The 17,898-nt window shown below is 34.7% G+C and overlaps 1 long non-coding RNA gene across 1 annotated transcript; it reads left to right on the forward strand.

Moving 5' to 3' along the window:
- The first annotated feature begins 11,512 nt into the window (after positions 1 to 11,512).
- LOC136224801 (uncharacterized) lies at positions 11,513 to 13,500 on the forward strand. The gene is made up of 2 exons (XR_010686617.1): positions 11,513 to 11,900; positions 11,997 to 13,500. It is a non-coding gene; the product is annotated as an uncharacterized lncRNA (long non-coding RNA).
- The last annotated feature ends 4,398 nt before the right edge of the window (positions 13,501 to 17,898 follow it).

The following is a 17,898-nucleotide window of genomic DNA, read 5'->3' on the forward strand; positions in this document are numbered from 1 at the left end:
ATCCAGCAAAGGGGAAAAAAGAAGTATATCCATGCTAGAATGTTTTTTTCCTTTTTATCCTATTCCTATAATAACATAACATTACATGGGCTGGCTGGCATCCAACATTTTTCATTCTAAATTTTCTCACCAGATAAATCCTTTTCATTTGGTCCCATTCATACTTTCCTTCTCACAAAACACTATACTTGCTTGCTTTGCCTTTTTAATTTAATTATTACAAGTTATTTAATTATACATATATTAATTGGATGGGCTTGGACGGGCTTAACGGGCGTACACCTAAAAATGTCCAATCTAAATCTAATTCAACCCACTGTTAATTAGATTGGCTTGGGCTCTAAAATTAAAAAATTTGGGAAAATTACACAGAAATTCATCTTTTAAAAACTATTTACAACTATATCAAGTCATAATTTTGGATTATGTCAAACTAGTAAAATCAATACTTTTAATATATTTTAAGGTTTAGAATTTATAAATTATAAGTCTAGAATATATTTTTTAGGGTTTATGATTTATGAATTGGAGTCTAGGATTTTTAAATTATGGTATAAAATCATAACATACAGAGAATAATGACATATTAAGAATTAAGTTTGGTGATATGATTTAATTGTAATTTTGTACTTAATTATGATATTCATGACTCATTAAATTTTAAGTCAAACTCCATATAAGCCCATTTCCAAAATGGTAAAGTTGTGAAAAATTCCTAATATGAGTTTGGATGACTTCTAGTAAGTTTTGGCACACACAAAGAGCATAAGAGTAAAAGTGAAGAAATATAAATAGAAATAAACGGACTCTAATCTATTTAGGAAATTTCATACTTGAATCCGAGTTGCAAATATCCAAATTCATCACCAAAAGTCTCCTATAAGTCTAATTTAGTCTTTTAATGTTAGTCGGGATCTTTGAAGTTTTTCAAGAAACCTTTCTTCAAGAATGTTATGCATCCTCTCAAGGGCTATGAATCTTATCAAGTCAGTCATTTTCCAATTTTAGCCGAATACGCAATGCTCATGCACGAATTCAAGGAAAGCATTGTTATTATGTCCAATCGTCCCAAAGCCATGTCTTCCTTCATTTATACATTTGATACGTATCACTTTTTATTATCTTTAAATAAATAAAAAATCATTTTAAAAATAATTTTCACACTGCATTTTTAATTCTCATCTCTCCCGTGAAGCAATTGTTGATCTCATTCTTAAGTAATTCTTTTTGCTTTTCTTTTTATTAAAATGTCATAAGATTCTCATAATTTTAGGGGTACCGCATCCCTTTCGAGGAAGGAATTAGAAGTAGTGATTCTTTTTACTCCAATGAGAGATTCAAGCAATTACAGAAAGATTACATTTAGAATTTCATCCCATAAAAAGTATGAGGAACACCTAAAGAAGTCAAACCTCTTACACCGAATATTAGTCGCCCTAGAGTTGCTAGGTGCTCTGAGAGGTTACAACATTGCAAATAAGGTATCAACCGAGTGCATTCCAAATTGATGTAACACATGGTGGTTGCATCTTCCCCTAGCCAAGTGGATATGTGTTTCTGATAATGAATCTTGATCGAATAGTGGATAAGCTTTCCCGAGTGTATTTCTTCAAATATTCTGCGTGAATTGTCTTTTTGTAATTACGTGTAAATCAAAATAAACACGAGTTATTTTTGGGATTATCCCAAAATAAAAATAGTAGTATAATACTATAAAAGAGAGTGAATATACTCAAAGATACATTGGATAATTCATAAAAAAAAAATACAATGGATAAAAGCGGGAATAATAATGAGAATTTATGGGCAATGTTGGTGAAGTTTATTTAGTTAGAAAAGAAAGAAAGAAGTAAATGGATGTTGGGTTTGATTTCACCAAAAATTAGGACCAAATGATAGGAATTGACATTTTAATTGCCATAAAAAAAAAAAATCACGTGATAAAGGGACATTTTGCAATCAATACCTAAAGAAAAAGCACCATTATTGTTTTGTAATCAATAAAAATAAATAAAAAGGACCTACTCCATTTGAGCTTCTTTCGTATATAGACATATTATTCCTCTGCCCTACCTTTTCATTTATCACCAAAAGCTGCTTTCTTTTCCATCATCACCATCAAATTAAGGTTCATGAATCACCCGGATTTAAGGGGGTGTTAAGTGCGTGTTTGTTTGCTCATTTTCATGCTCATATTTGCCTTTTCATTTCAAATGTGAGAGTTTTAAGTGTTTGGTTAGTGACCTCTTGCTTGCCTTTTAAATCTGAAAAGCAGTATTAGGTGTTTGGTTAGTAACCTCATGTTTGTCTTTCACACCTGAAAACCAGCTTTTTACAAAAGCAGAGAATCTCTGCTTTTTGAAAAAACAGCTTTTTTCAACATCAAACGGCAAACGGCAACAGTAAATAGCAAACCGTAACAGTAAATAGCAACAGCAAACAGTAGATAAAACAAACGGGCCCTAATTCTACTCGGTATATCAGTAACTGAAGATTAATGTTATAAAATCATTCAATTTTCCATTTCATTTCTCTTATGGTTCTTTTGTTGAGATTTTTGTAATAACGGTCATCGAAAGATACGTGGATGAAACATAAGTTATGTTTTTACACGTATCTAGTTTGGTCTCATTAAATTCTATTGGTGTAACAAATCGAAATGGAAAGGATGAATGAAATTGATTAAGTTGAATTTGGTTACATATATTTTTTTATTTTTTAATGTAAATATCAAAAACTTGGTTATATGTTGTTTATGTGTCTTTTTCAATTTGCGGGACTTAACCCAACACCTTACGGCACGAGCTGACGACAGCCATGCACCACCTGTGTCCGCGAATTACTCCATTTATCCGAGTGACCCACAAACGACGAAAATTTCTTTTCTGTCTATCTCTATCCCGATGGGCCGAAACCAAAGCTCTTATTTTTTGTTGAATAATACTTCGAGTAAGTCTTGAATGCGCCCCGTCAAGCATTCTTCTTACGGCTAGATCCAATCTCCTGATCCCTGCGGAAAGGAAAAAGAATTTCACCTCCTTCCTTTCGCGCCGCCAGAAGCAGAACCCCGCATTTCTTCTAGAAAATCTCCCGGACTGTTACTGTTGCTATTAATAAATGTAGAACCCTTGATCAATATTATTAATAAAATCGGATATACATACAACAATTACAAGCTATAATAATGTCTAAGATTAAAGCTATAAATATTATTTTTTATATATTAATGCTTAAGATTAAGGCTGTGATTATTATCTTTTCTATATTAATACCTAAGATTAAACCTATGATAACAATCAATATTATCTTTCCTAAATACAAATATTTTCATATCTAACACAACGCCCTAGTCGAGATGGGAGGAGGGCGAACATTGAGACTAGATCGAAAATCATCAAATAATGGCAGCGGAAGACGTTTGGTGAAAATATCGACCAATTGATATCGAGAAGGAACATGTAAAACGTGGACTTCTCCCTTGGCGGCCTTTTCACGTACGAAATGAATATCCATTTCAATGTGTTTAGTGTGTTGATGCTGAACGAGATTGCCAGAAAGATAGACATCACTCACATTTATCACAACATACCAAGGTGGACTTCTTAATAGGACAGTGGAGTTCAAGAAGAAGATTTCGAATTCAGCAAGTTTCGGAAACGACATTGGAAACACCACGGTATTCAGCTTCGGCACTCGAGCGAGACAAGGTCGGTTGACGCTTAGCGGGCCATGAGATTAAATTGCCCCTGAGAAAAACACAATATCCAGACGTAGAACGACACTTGTCATGGCAACCACCCCAATCAACATAAGTGTAAGAAATTAAATTTCCAAGAGAAGAAGATGAGAGATGGAAGCCGAGATCAAAAGTGCCTTTAATGTACCGAAGAATTCTTTTTAAAGGAGCCATATGTTGTGTTTGTGGATCATGCATAAACAAACAGACATGTTGAACAACATAGGCCGAGTAAGGGTCAAATATTGTAGAGCACCAACAAGATTGCCATATATTGTTGAGTTTTTGCTTAGTGTCAACAGAAGTAGTAGCAAAATTACCAGAAGTAAGACCAGCTTTTTCAATAATCCCACTTGCATACTTCAATTGAAAAAGAAATAGACTGTCAGTTAGGCCGTCAAGTAACAGAGATGTCCAAAAACATAATTCAAAGGCCCTAGATCTTTCATTGCAAATTCAGAACTCAACAATTTGGATAGAATTGATTCCCAAAGGGCATCACAGAAAGTAGCAAGGATGATATCGTCAGCATAGAGCAATAAATACGTCATGTCCTGCACTTTGTGAAAAAATGAACAGAAAGTGATCAGAACCCTTCATCCATATTATTAATAGAATATGATATATATACAGCAATTACAAGTTATATTAATGTCTAAAATTAAGGCTATGAATCTTATCTTTCTTATATTAATGTCTAAGATTAAGACTATGATTATTATCTTTCCTATATTAATGTCATTAATGTCTAAGATTATGATAACAATAAATATTATCATTCCTAAATATAAATATTTTCATATCTTCTTCCCAAAAAAAAAAATTCATATCTAACAGGTATATGTGTAAAATGACTACTGGATAAACAATGTAAAGTTAGATTAATTTGATATTAAAAAATTAAATTTTTATAGTATTAATGTTCTATTTCTAATATATTTTTTTGGTAAATATTTCTAATACTTAGAAATTATAAGAGGGTGTTTGTTTCAGCTTTTCGGATGAGCATTTAGCGTTTCACTTCAAACCGCACGCAACATTGTTTTCTTTAGAAACTGAAATATTTTGGAGCTTTTCACGAAAAACTCCTATTTGAAGTTTTTTATAAACAGTTGTTTGTAGTTATTTGTTGTTGACAAAATTATCCTTCTTATTTCCACAAAATATATTTCTTTTTTAACATTATTTATATTTCTACAATATAATTACCGGAAAAACAAGGTTTTGTTGCGTTCAATATTTTTTTTTTTATATAGATTGTTTTTATTAATTTGTATAACACATTTTTTATTTTATAATAGGAAATGGTACAAAAAATACATCTAACGTTTATAGCTAGGAGCAATTTTAGCCATAACGTCTAAAATTCTGCAATTATACCCCCAACGTTGGCAACCAAGAGCAATTTTACTCCTAACATTGACAAGTTAGGTCAATTTGAGAAATAATTCATCAAATTGTCTTCTTGGTCATGAATATTGTCATCTACACTTCACATGTGCATCATTTTATCATCATTTCTCCTAGTTGTAAACGTTATGGAAATTTTTTCACCTTATCCCTTCTATAATTTATTTGTTGATTAATTTAAAACATGTCCATATTAAACATTTTAATATCCGAACAGCAACAGTTCAATATAATTTTATCAAACACTAATAATTAAACAGCTAATGACAAACACTTAAGAGCTTACTGTAACTGCAAACAGCTAACAGCAACCACAACAGTTATTAGCTAACCGCTGAACCAAACAAGCCCTAAATGTAATCAACATATCAAATTTCTATTTTTTTAAATAAAAATAAAAATAAAAAAACAATATATCCAATTCAACCAAGAGTAATATAGTAACTCTTAGCTATAAAGGAGATAAAGATTCAAAAATAATTTTTATTATTATGACCTTTTATATACTCTCACACTCAAATATCTGTTGGGTTTGAAGATGTATAAGTACAACAAGTGTAAATTCATCTTATTATCATTCTATAATTTAAATAATAATAATAGAATTGTTAAGATTTGATCTTTCAATCACTCTTATCCATGTTAAAAATATTTAATTCAAAAAAAAAAAAGCTAAGAGGTAAAATCTAAAAATTCTCTTCTTCTTCTTCCTATTATTATTAGGTTTAATACATCATTTGCCCCTTACATTTATCCTAAATGCTTGATTGACCCTCTAAACTTTTAAAATGTTTCGATAGCCCCATGAACTTGCATAAAATGTTCAGTTAAACCCCTAAACTTGCATAAAATGTAATCAATTAATCACCCTATTGCAAAAAGTAAATTAAATGCGGAAGATGTATTTCACGCGTCTTAGAATGTTATTACATAATTGAAGAATAGATTAAAAATGAAGTTATTACTTGTTCAATTATAAAACTTATCTTCTCTAATATTACAACCGCATTACCCCAATCTTGGTTGTTTTACTTTTTTTTAAGAAACGTGCAATACATCTTCCACATTTAACTTACTTTTGTGCAACCGAGTGATTAATTGATTACATTTTACGCAAGTTCAGTGGGCTAATTGAATAGTTTATGCAAGTTGAGTGGGCTATCGGAACATTTTGAAATTCCAGGTAGCCAATCAAATATTTTGGATAAGTTCAGGATGCAAATGATGTATTAAGTCTTGTTATTATTAGGCCTAATACATTATCAGCTCCCTAAACTTGTCCAAAATAGTAGATTGGCTCCTTGAACTTTGCAAGTGAAGTGACTAAATACAAAAACTTATTAAACCTAAATTCTAAAGATACGTCTTCATCTATTCGAGAGGTAATTTGTCGTTTCTCCTACCTTTCAACCTATTATAAGAGTTAGTATTGCCGATTTAAGAGATTGAATTGATGAGGATCGGGAGTTAGTATTATGGTTTTTTGTATTTAGTTGTTACAGAATAAGCAAGTTTAGGGAGTTAGTGAGACACTTCCAAAATTCATGGAGCTAATATATTTTTATAGACAAGTTTAGAGAGCTGGTGATATGAAATAAGAAAGTATAAAGAACTGGTGAAATACTTATAAAGTTCACAGAGCTAATCTACTATTTTAAATAAGTTCAGAGCTGCTCATGTATTAGACCTTATTATTACTATATTGGTTTTTGCATGCATATTCTTTTGAAAATCATGGAAAGATGGTTACCATACAATTAAAATTATTTGAGTTAAAATCTCGGAATTGACATTTGAAAAAAATAAATACTAAATTCAGCTTAATTTTTTTTTTTTTTGGGAAAACTAAATTCAGCTTAATTAATTGTACAATTATAATCAGTTGATGATACATTTGATAAGTACTTGTGACTGTAAAGTGTGATAGTTATTGCTTATTAATCACTACACTATTCACTCGTTTATGTACATATTTGTGAGCACTTTTTTTTTTTTTTTTTTTTTGTAAAATTTTGATTTGAGGTACAACAACTTAAAGAAAAAAATTTGAGTATACATTCAACGAATCAATTAATGTCACATGTATATATTATTTTCTTTATATCAATCATCTTCTATATAATATTAGGCAAAACGATTTTCATTGTTCGAATTTATTACTCTTTGAGTGTCATAAAAAAAATCAAATTACTCTCGAAATATATTTTTAAGTAAAAATCAGAAAGTAATTATACGATAAATTATATTATATGTCCAATGTGAAATTAGACTGAGTTCAAATTTATTTTTCATTTTTTGGCACTTTGTTTGAGGAAATAATTATGAGAAAAGGTGTGCAAATTTTGCATTATTGATTAACAGGATAAAAAAAAATAGAAATACATAATATATATATGTGTGTATGTATAAGGACAATAGCTAGATCATATGTGAGGAGAGTAGCTTGAGAGTAGGAAAAGAAGAGAGTAAACTAACTTGATTGTTACTTACAATTTATTAACTAAATCAGTTGATTCCCGCCAAAGAGCGAGATGACAGGACTAGAGTGAAGAGTAATAGAAGTGTATGGTGTGTAAAACATATATTTTTTCACACCTCCACACCCCCCACCCCACACACAAACACACAACCAAGATATAGCAGGGGAAGAATCACATGTGCCCATCTTGGACAAGGTAGGAATCATGTGTTCAAGTACTAAGGATTTAATGAATAAATCTGCAAGTTGAGAAGTAATGGAGATGTAACCAGCCTATGTCGCTTTGGGCACGCTCTTCCAATCGGGTAAACTCAATCTCGAGGACTCTTTGGCATTGTTTTTTTATGAGTTCTGGCCCATCAATAAAGGGAATTTTTAGCATTTGAATGCATTGAATTTGTCTCATCAGCTCATCTCGGCTTAATTTCTCCAGTTTCATCCACTCCTCGGTATCAGAAATATCAGAGTCAGAAAAACTATAATCATCAAGAAAGGAAGAGGAGGGTGTGAAGGTCTGAATGTCCACTTCATTAGCTCTAGATGAAGAACCTATGGACTGGGCGGCTTGCTCATATGGGATATCCTCTGTAAAATTTTCCATTATGGCCTCATGCTCTAAAGAAGAAAGCACTAAGATCACGAGGGGTTCTTCTGAAGTAGGTTCAAATCCTGGAAATGGTAGATCTCCAGTGAAAGGATCAGTCGAAATGGTTTTGAATTTCGATCAAGGCTGGATCATCTTGGACAATGGCGTCCAAAAGGGATAAATTCTTTGAAGGGCCAAAGGAAGCTTCAATTTGCACCGAGTAGCTTCGGCTTCGAGGGGAAAAGCCTTCAGGTTGATTGGTTGAAGTTCCTACACTCGATTCAACAGTAGGTAGAGCAATAACTTCTTAAGGCAATGAAGTTTTCTTCTTATTTTTGGTCAGGTGAGCCATTCCTGCTACGAGTTTGGCATGAAGAGACATATTATCGGGATTACCTGCATCAAATAAAATAAAAAAAGCGAAATAAGAAAGGGAGAAAATAAGGTCACCTTCTTCTCTTTGAAAGCTTTTGGAGCCTTTATAAACAATTTTGCCCATTTTGGTTACAAAAGAGTAACTGGTGTTTGCGCGGAATGACAAGCATTTCATGATAGGATCATTGCTTACTTTATGACTATAAAAGCGTAACTCTTTATTTTTCCCTAGATGCCAAGATTGGGGATTATGTGATGCTTCATTCCATTTGGTTGCAAAGGGAAATCCTTGAGAATATGGGCCTTCGGAGTTGGAAGCATTCAGTTTTATCCAAAACCACTTCGGTTTGAAATTCTCCACGCTCATCCAACCAAATGATGTCTGCCAATTTACAGAATATGCTGGTCAGGGTGATCTGGAGTCACCTGAGTAGAATGAACAAACTGTTACGGAGGTGCCGGTGTACGGGGTCCATTCTTCGATGCTTAATGAATGTTACCTACTGCTGAGTAGATTTCCGCGTGTTGATAGTTGATTGGTTTACATCTCATGCGCTTTTGTGTCTGTCTGTCTTTTACCGTAAATTACGGTATATCGTAGGGATTAGGAACGTAATTTTGGAATCCGACCTTGTGATTGATCCACTTGTACTAACGGTTATGCTTTATACTTAAAATTCTGATTAGTCCACGTGTATATATATATATATCTTTATTAAAAACTATATCAATTACAATTTGTGATTTATATATATATATATATATATATATTGGTAGAAAAGGAAAGGAAAGCAAAGCAAAACAAGCAACTACACCGGGATTAGCCTAGGAAAGTTAACCTCAATTCTATCCTCTAAAAGAAGAGGAGAAAGAGCGATAGGGGAACGGTAAGGGTAGAAACACCTAACACCCCCTCATGACCTGCCACCGCCAAGTGATCTGCAACACGGTTCTGCTCCCGAAAAATATATATATATATATATATTTGTTCTTTTTAAGAAATTTTTTTTTCACTATATTTGTGTTTTTTTTTCTTTCTGAATTTTGCGATTTGACAATTCGGATATTAGATAGGTGTATGTCCCATTTCTTTCCTTTTTCTTCCTGTACTTTTCTTTTAAATATATATTATCAAAGTATAATATTTCTTAAAAAAAAAAAAAACGTTGAGTTTGAATGATTTAAATGAATGCAATCTTTTAGTAGGGAAAGTAAAGGTATTGTGGAAGATGATGCGAAATTAATAAAGTATAGGAATGTTCAGAATAAAGCATAAAAACGTTTTGTCATTATCAAATGATTATAAGAAACCTACCTAACTACCATTTTACATCATTAGGTAAAAGAAACTCTTACAAAAAAAAAATATACGGTTTTTTTAAGTGATTATATATAATTATATGGTTATATATAGGGAAAATTACAAAACTGGGTCAAATGGAAGGCTCATTTACATATTTAACCCATTAACTCATCCTACTACATATCTAGACCGATTTCTTGTGACTTTCCCATAATACCCCTAACCTTCCCACTTCCCACTACTCGCGAACGGCCGCTTCCCTATCTCCTTGGTTACGCGAAAACATCGATCCTGCATTAATGATTTCAAGACTTTTGATCTTCCTTTCTTCCTTTAAATTGCACGAAATCTGCACCATTTTGTCAAAATCACAATGAATTTCTCTTTTTCCTCTCTTCATCTCTTGATTCTGCAACTTCCCAACCCTAGAAAACGAAGCCATGGTTTTTCATCTTCCTGTTCGTTGCTTGGTTTCTTTCTTCTTGTTACCATCAAAAAAATGGTTTTTCTACGTTATTTCCTTCGTTCTTCCCATGTTATCATATTGTTATTGTCTCCTTTGGGGGTGAAAGGGACGAAAAATATAAGTATCTGTTTTTATTTCTGCGTTTTTTCATGAATTCACTTCGCAATCGATGGTTTCACGAAGCTTTGCGAAGAGAACGGGCCTGAAAAATGACGATCTATTTCGTTAATCGATGATTTCGCGAAAATATGCGAAGAGAAAGAGTCTGAAACGTATGGATCTACCTCGCGAATCTATTAGTTCGCGAAGTCTGCCAATAGATCCTCGCGTTTCAGACCTCGCAGACTTCGCGAAAGCATCAATATGCGAAGTAAAATCACCTCTTCCCCTCCACATTTACATTCGAATGCTTTGTCGCGCCCGTGCCCGCGGTTCACGAATTGTTAATCTTCGATATGGCACCCGCTCTACTGGTTTGCAACGGTGCTGGATAGTCCCTCCAAGGAGACTGTTCAAGGGGTTTTTGAGTCGCCACCAATCAGTTTGACGGTCTGATTGGACACCGATTTGATTCCAAATTGACCCATTCGGGTAAGTTCGGATAAGGTAATGGTCTGCGATGATTCTAAGTTCGGTTTCCAGTTACGTGTAGAGAAGAGACATAATCTCACCCTACCCTGCCCGATAAATCGGTACTGTTGTACTTCCACGTACTTGCTCTATGTGTTGGTGTTCACTATTACTTTGAAGGGTCATTAATTGTATATATTCAAGCCCTTGATGATGCTCGTAAAGTTGTGGTCATACGACCGTAATAGAATCGTTATCCAACGATTAAAATTAATAGAGGGACCCGTAAATTATTTTTATTTATTGATTAGATATAGTTTTAAAAAAGTGTACATATTTAAAGAAAATATAATAATACATGATTTATCAATTGTTTATTGTTTACTTATCCGAATCACTATTCAGTAATCGAAATAGACTTATCGTATTATAATTGCTATACAACAATCTAAATACAATGAATGAGATTAAATCATAAATTGTTATATTAATTGAATAAGGATTTTTTATCATTATAAAAGAAAAATTAGATTAGGGATCTATTAATCTTAACATTAATAACGGATGACAATATAAAGTAGATTAGATTAAACTAAAACTTAATAAAAAAACAAAACCTATTTTTTGAAAAGAAACCAAGGCCCATTTTAATTTATAAGCAGATACAAGATTTATTTAAGTGATATGGGGTATATATCCATAAGATTGGGATTATTGTAGAGTCTTAAATTTGGATTTTAGGGTTCATTTGCACATATCATATGCAGCCGCACTCATCTTCTCCTCCTCTTCTTCTCCTTCAGAAACGCAGCCATGGTCGGGCCTCCTGTCACCGTCGACGGCCGTAGCTCCTCCGTTCGCCAGCTTTTTTTCGTCCGTCTACCGTCGTGACTCATCTACCGATCTCGTCTACTCGTTTGCGGTGGTTCTCCTCCGATTGGCGGCCTGATTCTCATCAAACGCGGTGGGTCTACAGTGAGTTCTCTCTTTCTTCGGTTCTACATTCCCTTTTCTTTGATTTCTGCCGTTTTACTCATTTTTCTTTGGTTATTCTTTTCTCATTCTCTTCAGATTTTCTTCCATAAAAGCAAAGAGCAGCAGCCATCCGGCCAGCCGCCTGCTCCTCCATGGTGTCTGTGTTCACCGTCACGGCTCCTTCGCTGCTGTTCGTCTGTCCTGGCATCATCGGTCGTAGCCGCTCCGACCTGCGTTGAGGTAAGACCTGTTTATTTCTATTTAGTCTTTTTCGTTTTTTTTAGTTTTCCTTTTTGCCGTGGATCTATTAATTGATATGGGATGAAGTTTTGTTTGTTTTGATTTTGAGGGCGCTGAGATAGAAGGCAAAGTATGGGTTCTGGGTTTTTGTACATTTTTGGTGAACTGGATCCTTTAGGGGGCGAAACTGGAGATGAAATAAAACAGGTTAATTTGTTAGATATTTGGTTAGATTAGTTGATAATTTGTGTAATCTGTGCAAATGGTTATTTTCGAAAACAGCGGATTTGAGTTGACTGTAAACATCAAAAGAATACAAAAAATTAGCATGCATGATAGGTTATTATTCGAATATATAAAGTTAATGTTAACAGGATGATGAATTGTTAATAACAGATATTCAAAGGAAACTAAATGAACATGCATTTGAAGTTAGTAGAGTTAATAAATGGTTAGTACAGATTGAAAAAAAGGGATCAGTAGCAGAAATCGCAAATGGAATAATAAGCAAATAATATGTGTTTAATGTTAGTAAGATTAGTGAATAACTAGTAGCACATATTTAAATTGCAGTATCTAAAAAGCATTTAGATGAGCTAGTAATGGATTTTTATTTTTAGTTTACAAAAAATTAGATCATTTTAAAAGCAATGTGAATGCTTTTAATCACTATTTTTATAAACTAGAAATAAAAACCTTAGCTCAAAGTTTTTGAGATCAAAATGAGGAGAATTTGATTGTATTGAATTTGTGGAGAATGCAGAACTTTCTTCCTCTAGAAAGAAAAAGAACCTATTACAAAAAGCACCCCCCTGAACTTTGGCTCAAAACTCTCTTTCTCAAAATTGGGCTTTTTCTCTTGCTGTTTTTTTTTGCTCTAATGTTGTTGACCTTTTTTTCCTTGCTAATTTTCGGCCTCTCCCATGATATGAGTGGTCTGTGCCCTTTTAAAGATGATGGAGCCTGCTCTTCATTGGCTGAAAATCAGCCTCATTTCAAGGTTGCTGACTGAAATCACGGGCCCTCTTTCTTTTCAAATGGGTGCTCATAAATGGCATCTTTTCCTGCTTCTTTTCATTGAAGACCGAAAATCACACAGTCCCATTAATTTGTCTTTTATTATTTTTGTTGATTTCTGTCTTGGGAGTTGGTTTTTCTCTTGGTTGAAAACTCCCAATTTTGTACATGTCTGGTAAATTGCTTTGCTTTGAGATTATTTTCAGGATTCATTTGAGACTTGATTTGGAGCTGTTGAGGGATGGATTTAATCCCATGTTCACCTGCAAATACAAAAAAATGTACATTGATTAGTCTTGTAAATGCAAATTTTATTTCTTAATAAAAGCATTCTATTTTTATCTTTTTGTTTTATTATTTTTTTATAATTAGAATTTATTTTCTGAATATTAATCCATTCATCATTAAATGGTTCCAAAAATAAACTATGTTCTAAATATGACTTTATGTAAAAAATTATCTTTAATAGACAATCTTTTAACAAAAATTATATCTAAAATCATATCTATTTCTTGAACATTAATTATAAAATGAATGAGTTAAATTCATGATATTAACTATTAAACAAAAATTGATTTTAACTAACAATCATATTTTGAAATATAACAATTTCAAAATCATATTCAGAAAATAATACATTACATCTCACATATAGTTTATAGCAAAAAAAGAAAGATACGTTTGTTCTAATAAATTATACCTTGAATGTGATTTGATAATTATATTGAGACATAACAAATTGGTATACAAAAGCTCCATTTTTCCGGATAAATCATACGTGAGAATGATATGGTGTATTTCTGATATAATTTATAAATTTGTCGAAATTTCAAATATTGTCAGTTAAAGTATAAAAATGTCCTGGACAAAAATGGATATCTACATGCTTCACTAATCTTCATTTCACGAAGCCAAAATCGTCTTTTTCCCTGCCTAAAATGATTAATTTTTTCTATAGGTGGTTGAATACGTAACATCCCTTTCTGGAAGGCGACGTAGTGGGCTGCATGGGAGATGATTTTCCTTCCTATATAGGGATTAACTTCCCTCAAGATTGGCACATTCACTCATAAAGTGGTTCGTTAGGAGAGATTGTGCCAATCTTGGGTTGCACCATGGGACACGTCCATCCCATGGTGCCAATCTTCAAAGTGAACCTAACTAATTCGGTACCAATTTTGAAACGGATGAGTAATCTTGGTGTGCACCATGGGACACGTCCATCCCAAAAGGTCTGGAAGTCCAGACCTTTTGGGATGAGAAATGGAAGTCCAGACCTTTTGGGATGGATGTCTCTCATGGTGCACACCAAGATTACTCATCCGTTTCAAAATTGGTACCGGATTAGTTAGGTTCACTTTAAAATGATTGGTTAGTAGAGTTCATTGTGGCAATCTTATTGTAAATTTTGATAATGTTGTGATTTGAATGTTGTTATTGTGGCAATCTTGTTGTAAATTTTGATAATGTCATGATTTTAGTGTTAGAATCCGTTGTTGTTTGCCATTTTTTGTTATATACCACTTCGCGAATTAGCTTCAAACATATATAGCATCCACATATGCGAACTAAATTCATCAAGCAAAACAAACTTCAGCTTCACAGGCTTCGCATATCCGAACTAAATTCATTAAGTAAATCCAAACATTAGCTTCGCAGGCTTCGCATATGGTCGAATATGCGAAGTCAGACGGGATGGAGACAGATGCGCGTAAATATTAGGGGTATTATGGAAAAGTCACAAGAAATCAGTCTAGATATGTAGTAAGATGAGTTAATGGGTTAAATATGTAAATGGGCCTCCCATTTGATCCAGTTTTGTAATTTTTCCTTATATATATGTAACCTTGTAAAGGATTAGCCCTTAATTAACAACACAATAAGTAGGCACAGATGCAGAATAAAGTTACAGAGAGACCAAAATTTTAATGGAATTATTGTCTGGACTAGAGGATTAATTGAGAATTTTAACAGAGGTCAAAATTATTTGTCCACCATATTAAAATATATTTTTGGACTGACAGATTAGGAAGTCCAGACCATCCCGACCATAGTATATATCGGTCCACTCTTAAAAATAAGATGCCTAATTACTCATACCATATGTAATAAGGATTTATTGGTCACTAATTCATATGTTTGACTTATTTTCTTTTAGTAAATATTTCTATTCTAATTACTAATCTGAGCGTTAAAACCAGCCAATATACTACATGGTCTGAGTTGTTTAAAAACCATGCCAGAGCTTTTCTTGTTCTCGATTACATAATTCCGTCGTCCGATGAGAAATCAGAATAATCCTCCTCCGTATTGAAATCTAAGGATCTGAGCCTTTGGTCTCGCATCGATGCAATTGTCTTGCAGTGGATCTATGGCACCATAACTCTTGAATTGGTTAACACGATAATTGCACCGAACTTGACCGCTGCTACAGCTTGGGATCGATTGGAGAATATTTTCTCCGATAACAAAAACTCGAGGGCGTTATATCTTCAACAGGAATTTTCTAATGTCAAGATGGAGAATTTTTCGGATGCGTCCTCTTACTGTCAACACCTGAAATCTCTTTCCGGTCAACTCGCTAATGTCGGTTCTCCGGTAACTAATGATCGTTTGGTCCTTCAATTAATTTATGGCCTTACAGATGCATATGAAACTATTGGTACACAAATCCGCCACGGAGATACACTGCCGCAATTCTACAAGGCCCGGTCGATGCTCATGCTTGAAGAAACTGCCCGTACCCGTAAAATGGCGGTCTCCGCTGACTCTGCATCACTGACCGTCGCCTTAACAGCCCCGCCAGCCTGCTTTCCTCCTTCGTTGTCGGCACCTCAACCGAACTTTCATCGCAGCGGTTCCTACTACCGTGGAGGGCGACACGGCGGTCGTCGGTGCCGGACTGGTAGATGCGGAGGTTGCTGGTCCAGCCGTTCCTAACAATTACAGCCGTGGGCTTTCTCTCCCTCTTGGGCCGGCCAGCTTCAGTGGGCTTCCCCTCCTTGCCCTTACCCCACATGGCCCAACTACTCTGGACAGGCCCGTGGTCCCTATGCTCCACCAGCCCCCTCACCTCAGTCGGGTTTACTTGGTGCTCGGCCAACACAACAAGCCCATCTGGCCCAGGACTGCACACATACCAACATTGAGGCTGCCATGCACACTTTGACTATTAGTCCGCCACCGGACCCGTGACACATGGACACCAGAGCCATATCCCACATGACGACGAACGGAGGTACACTCCCTTCTTATTTAAATAAGAGCCATAATCATAGTATTATCGTCAGAAATGGTAATTGCATTCCTGTAATTGGTCTCGGTAGTGCATCCTTGCCTAGTAAAAATAAATCCTTAGCCTTGAACAACGTTTTGCATGCTCCCAAATTGATTAAAAACCTCATCTCTGTGAGAAAATTTACAATTGATAATAATGTGTCTGTGGAATTTGATCCTTTTGGTTTCTCTATGAAGGACTTGCGTACGGGGATGCTTACTATGAGATGTAATAGCACCGGTGATCTATATCCAGTTACAGCAGATTCTTCATCTGCTTTATCTTATTCTTTTACTGCTTTATCTCCTTAAATTTGCACAATCGTTTGGGACATCCTGGGTCTAATGTTTTAAGTACCCTTCGGACTAATAACTCTATTTCTTGCAATAAATCCTTGGATGCTTCAGTTTGTTCTTCTTGTGTGCTTGGAAAAAAATTAAATTACCATTTTATACTTCCACAAATTATCCATGCATGTCATTTGATATTGTTCACAGTGATGTTTGGACTTCCCCTACTTTGAGTTCTGGCGGTTATCGGTATTATGTGTTATTTCTTGATGATTACACCAATTTTTTGTGGACTTTTGCCTTAGCTAATAAATCTCAAATGTACTCTCTCTTTCTCTCTTTCCGTAACCTTGTTCGTACTCAATTCAAACGGGATATTAAAACTTTTCAATGTGACATTGGTGGTGAATATAATAATGCCCAATTTCATGATTTTTGCAAATCAAATGATATGCAATTCCGCTTCTCATGTCCTCATACTTCTTCTCAAACTGGAAAATCCGAACGAACCATTTGCATAATAAATGATATTATTCGCACATTACTCACTCATGCTACCATTCCTCCCTCTTTTTGACCCCATGCTCTAGGTCACGCCACCTATCTCCTCAACATTTTGCCTCATAAAACCCTCGAGTATATCTCTCCCACACAACTTCTCTATCATCGTTCCCCTAGTTACACTCATTTACGAACTTTTGGTTGTTTTTGTTTTCCTCTCATTCCCTCTACTTCTCGCACCAAACTTCAAGCACGGTCTTCACCATGTGTTTTCTTGGGTTACCCGCCAAATCATCGCGGATACAAGTGCTATAACATCTCTATACGCAAAATTATAATTTCACGACACATTATTTTCGATGAATATCGGTATCCTTTTACACAAAACCGAACTACTACATCTCCTATCACTTTTAATTCCCCGCCCCAACCTTCTTCTTCTAGCCCTGGGGTTTTCTCCCTGTCAGTCCACTTCCCTCCGCCCACAACTCCCCGCCAGCCCAACCCTAGACCCACAGACTCTCCTCTCGCCCCCGGCCCAACGACCCCGCCAAGCCTTCCAGCCTCTCCCCTACTACCCAACCCCATTGGGCAAACTCCTATGGCCCACTCACCTAATCCCGACCTTTCCCCCCTTCTACCACAAATTCCACCACGGCCCAAGCAGCCTCCC

The sequence above is a fragment of the Euphorbia lathyris genome, chromosome 3 (assembly GCF_963576675.1).
Source record: "Euphorbia lathyris chromosome 3, ddEupLath1.1, whole genome shotgun sequence".
NCBI classification, from domain to species: domain Eukaryota; kingdom Viridiplantae; phylum Streptophyta; class Magnoliopsida; order Malpighiales; family Euphorbiaceae; genus Euphorbia; species Euphorbia lathyris.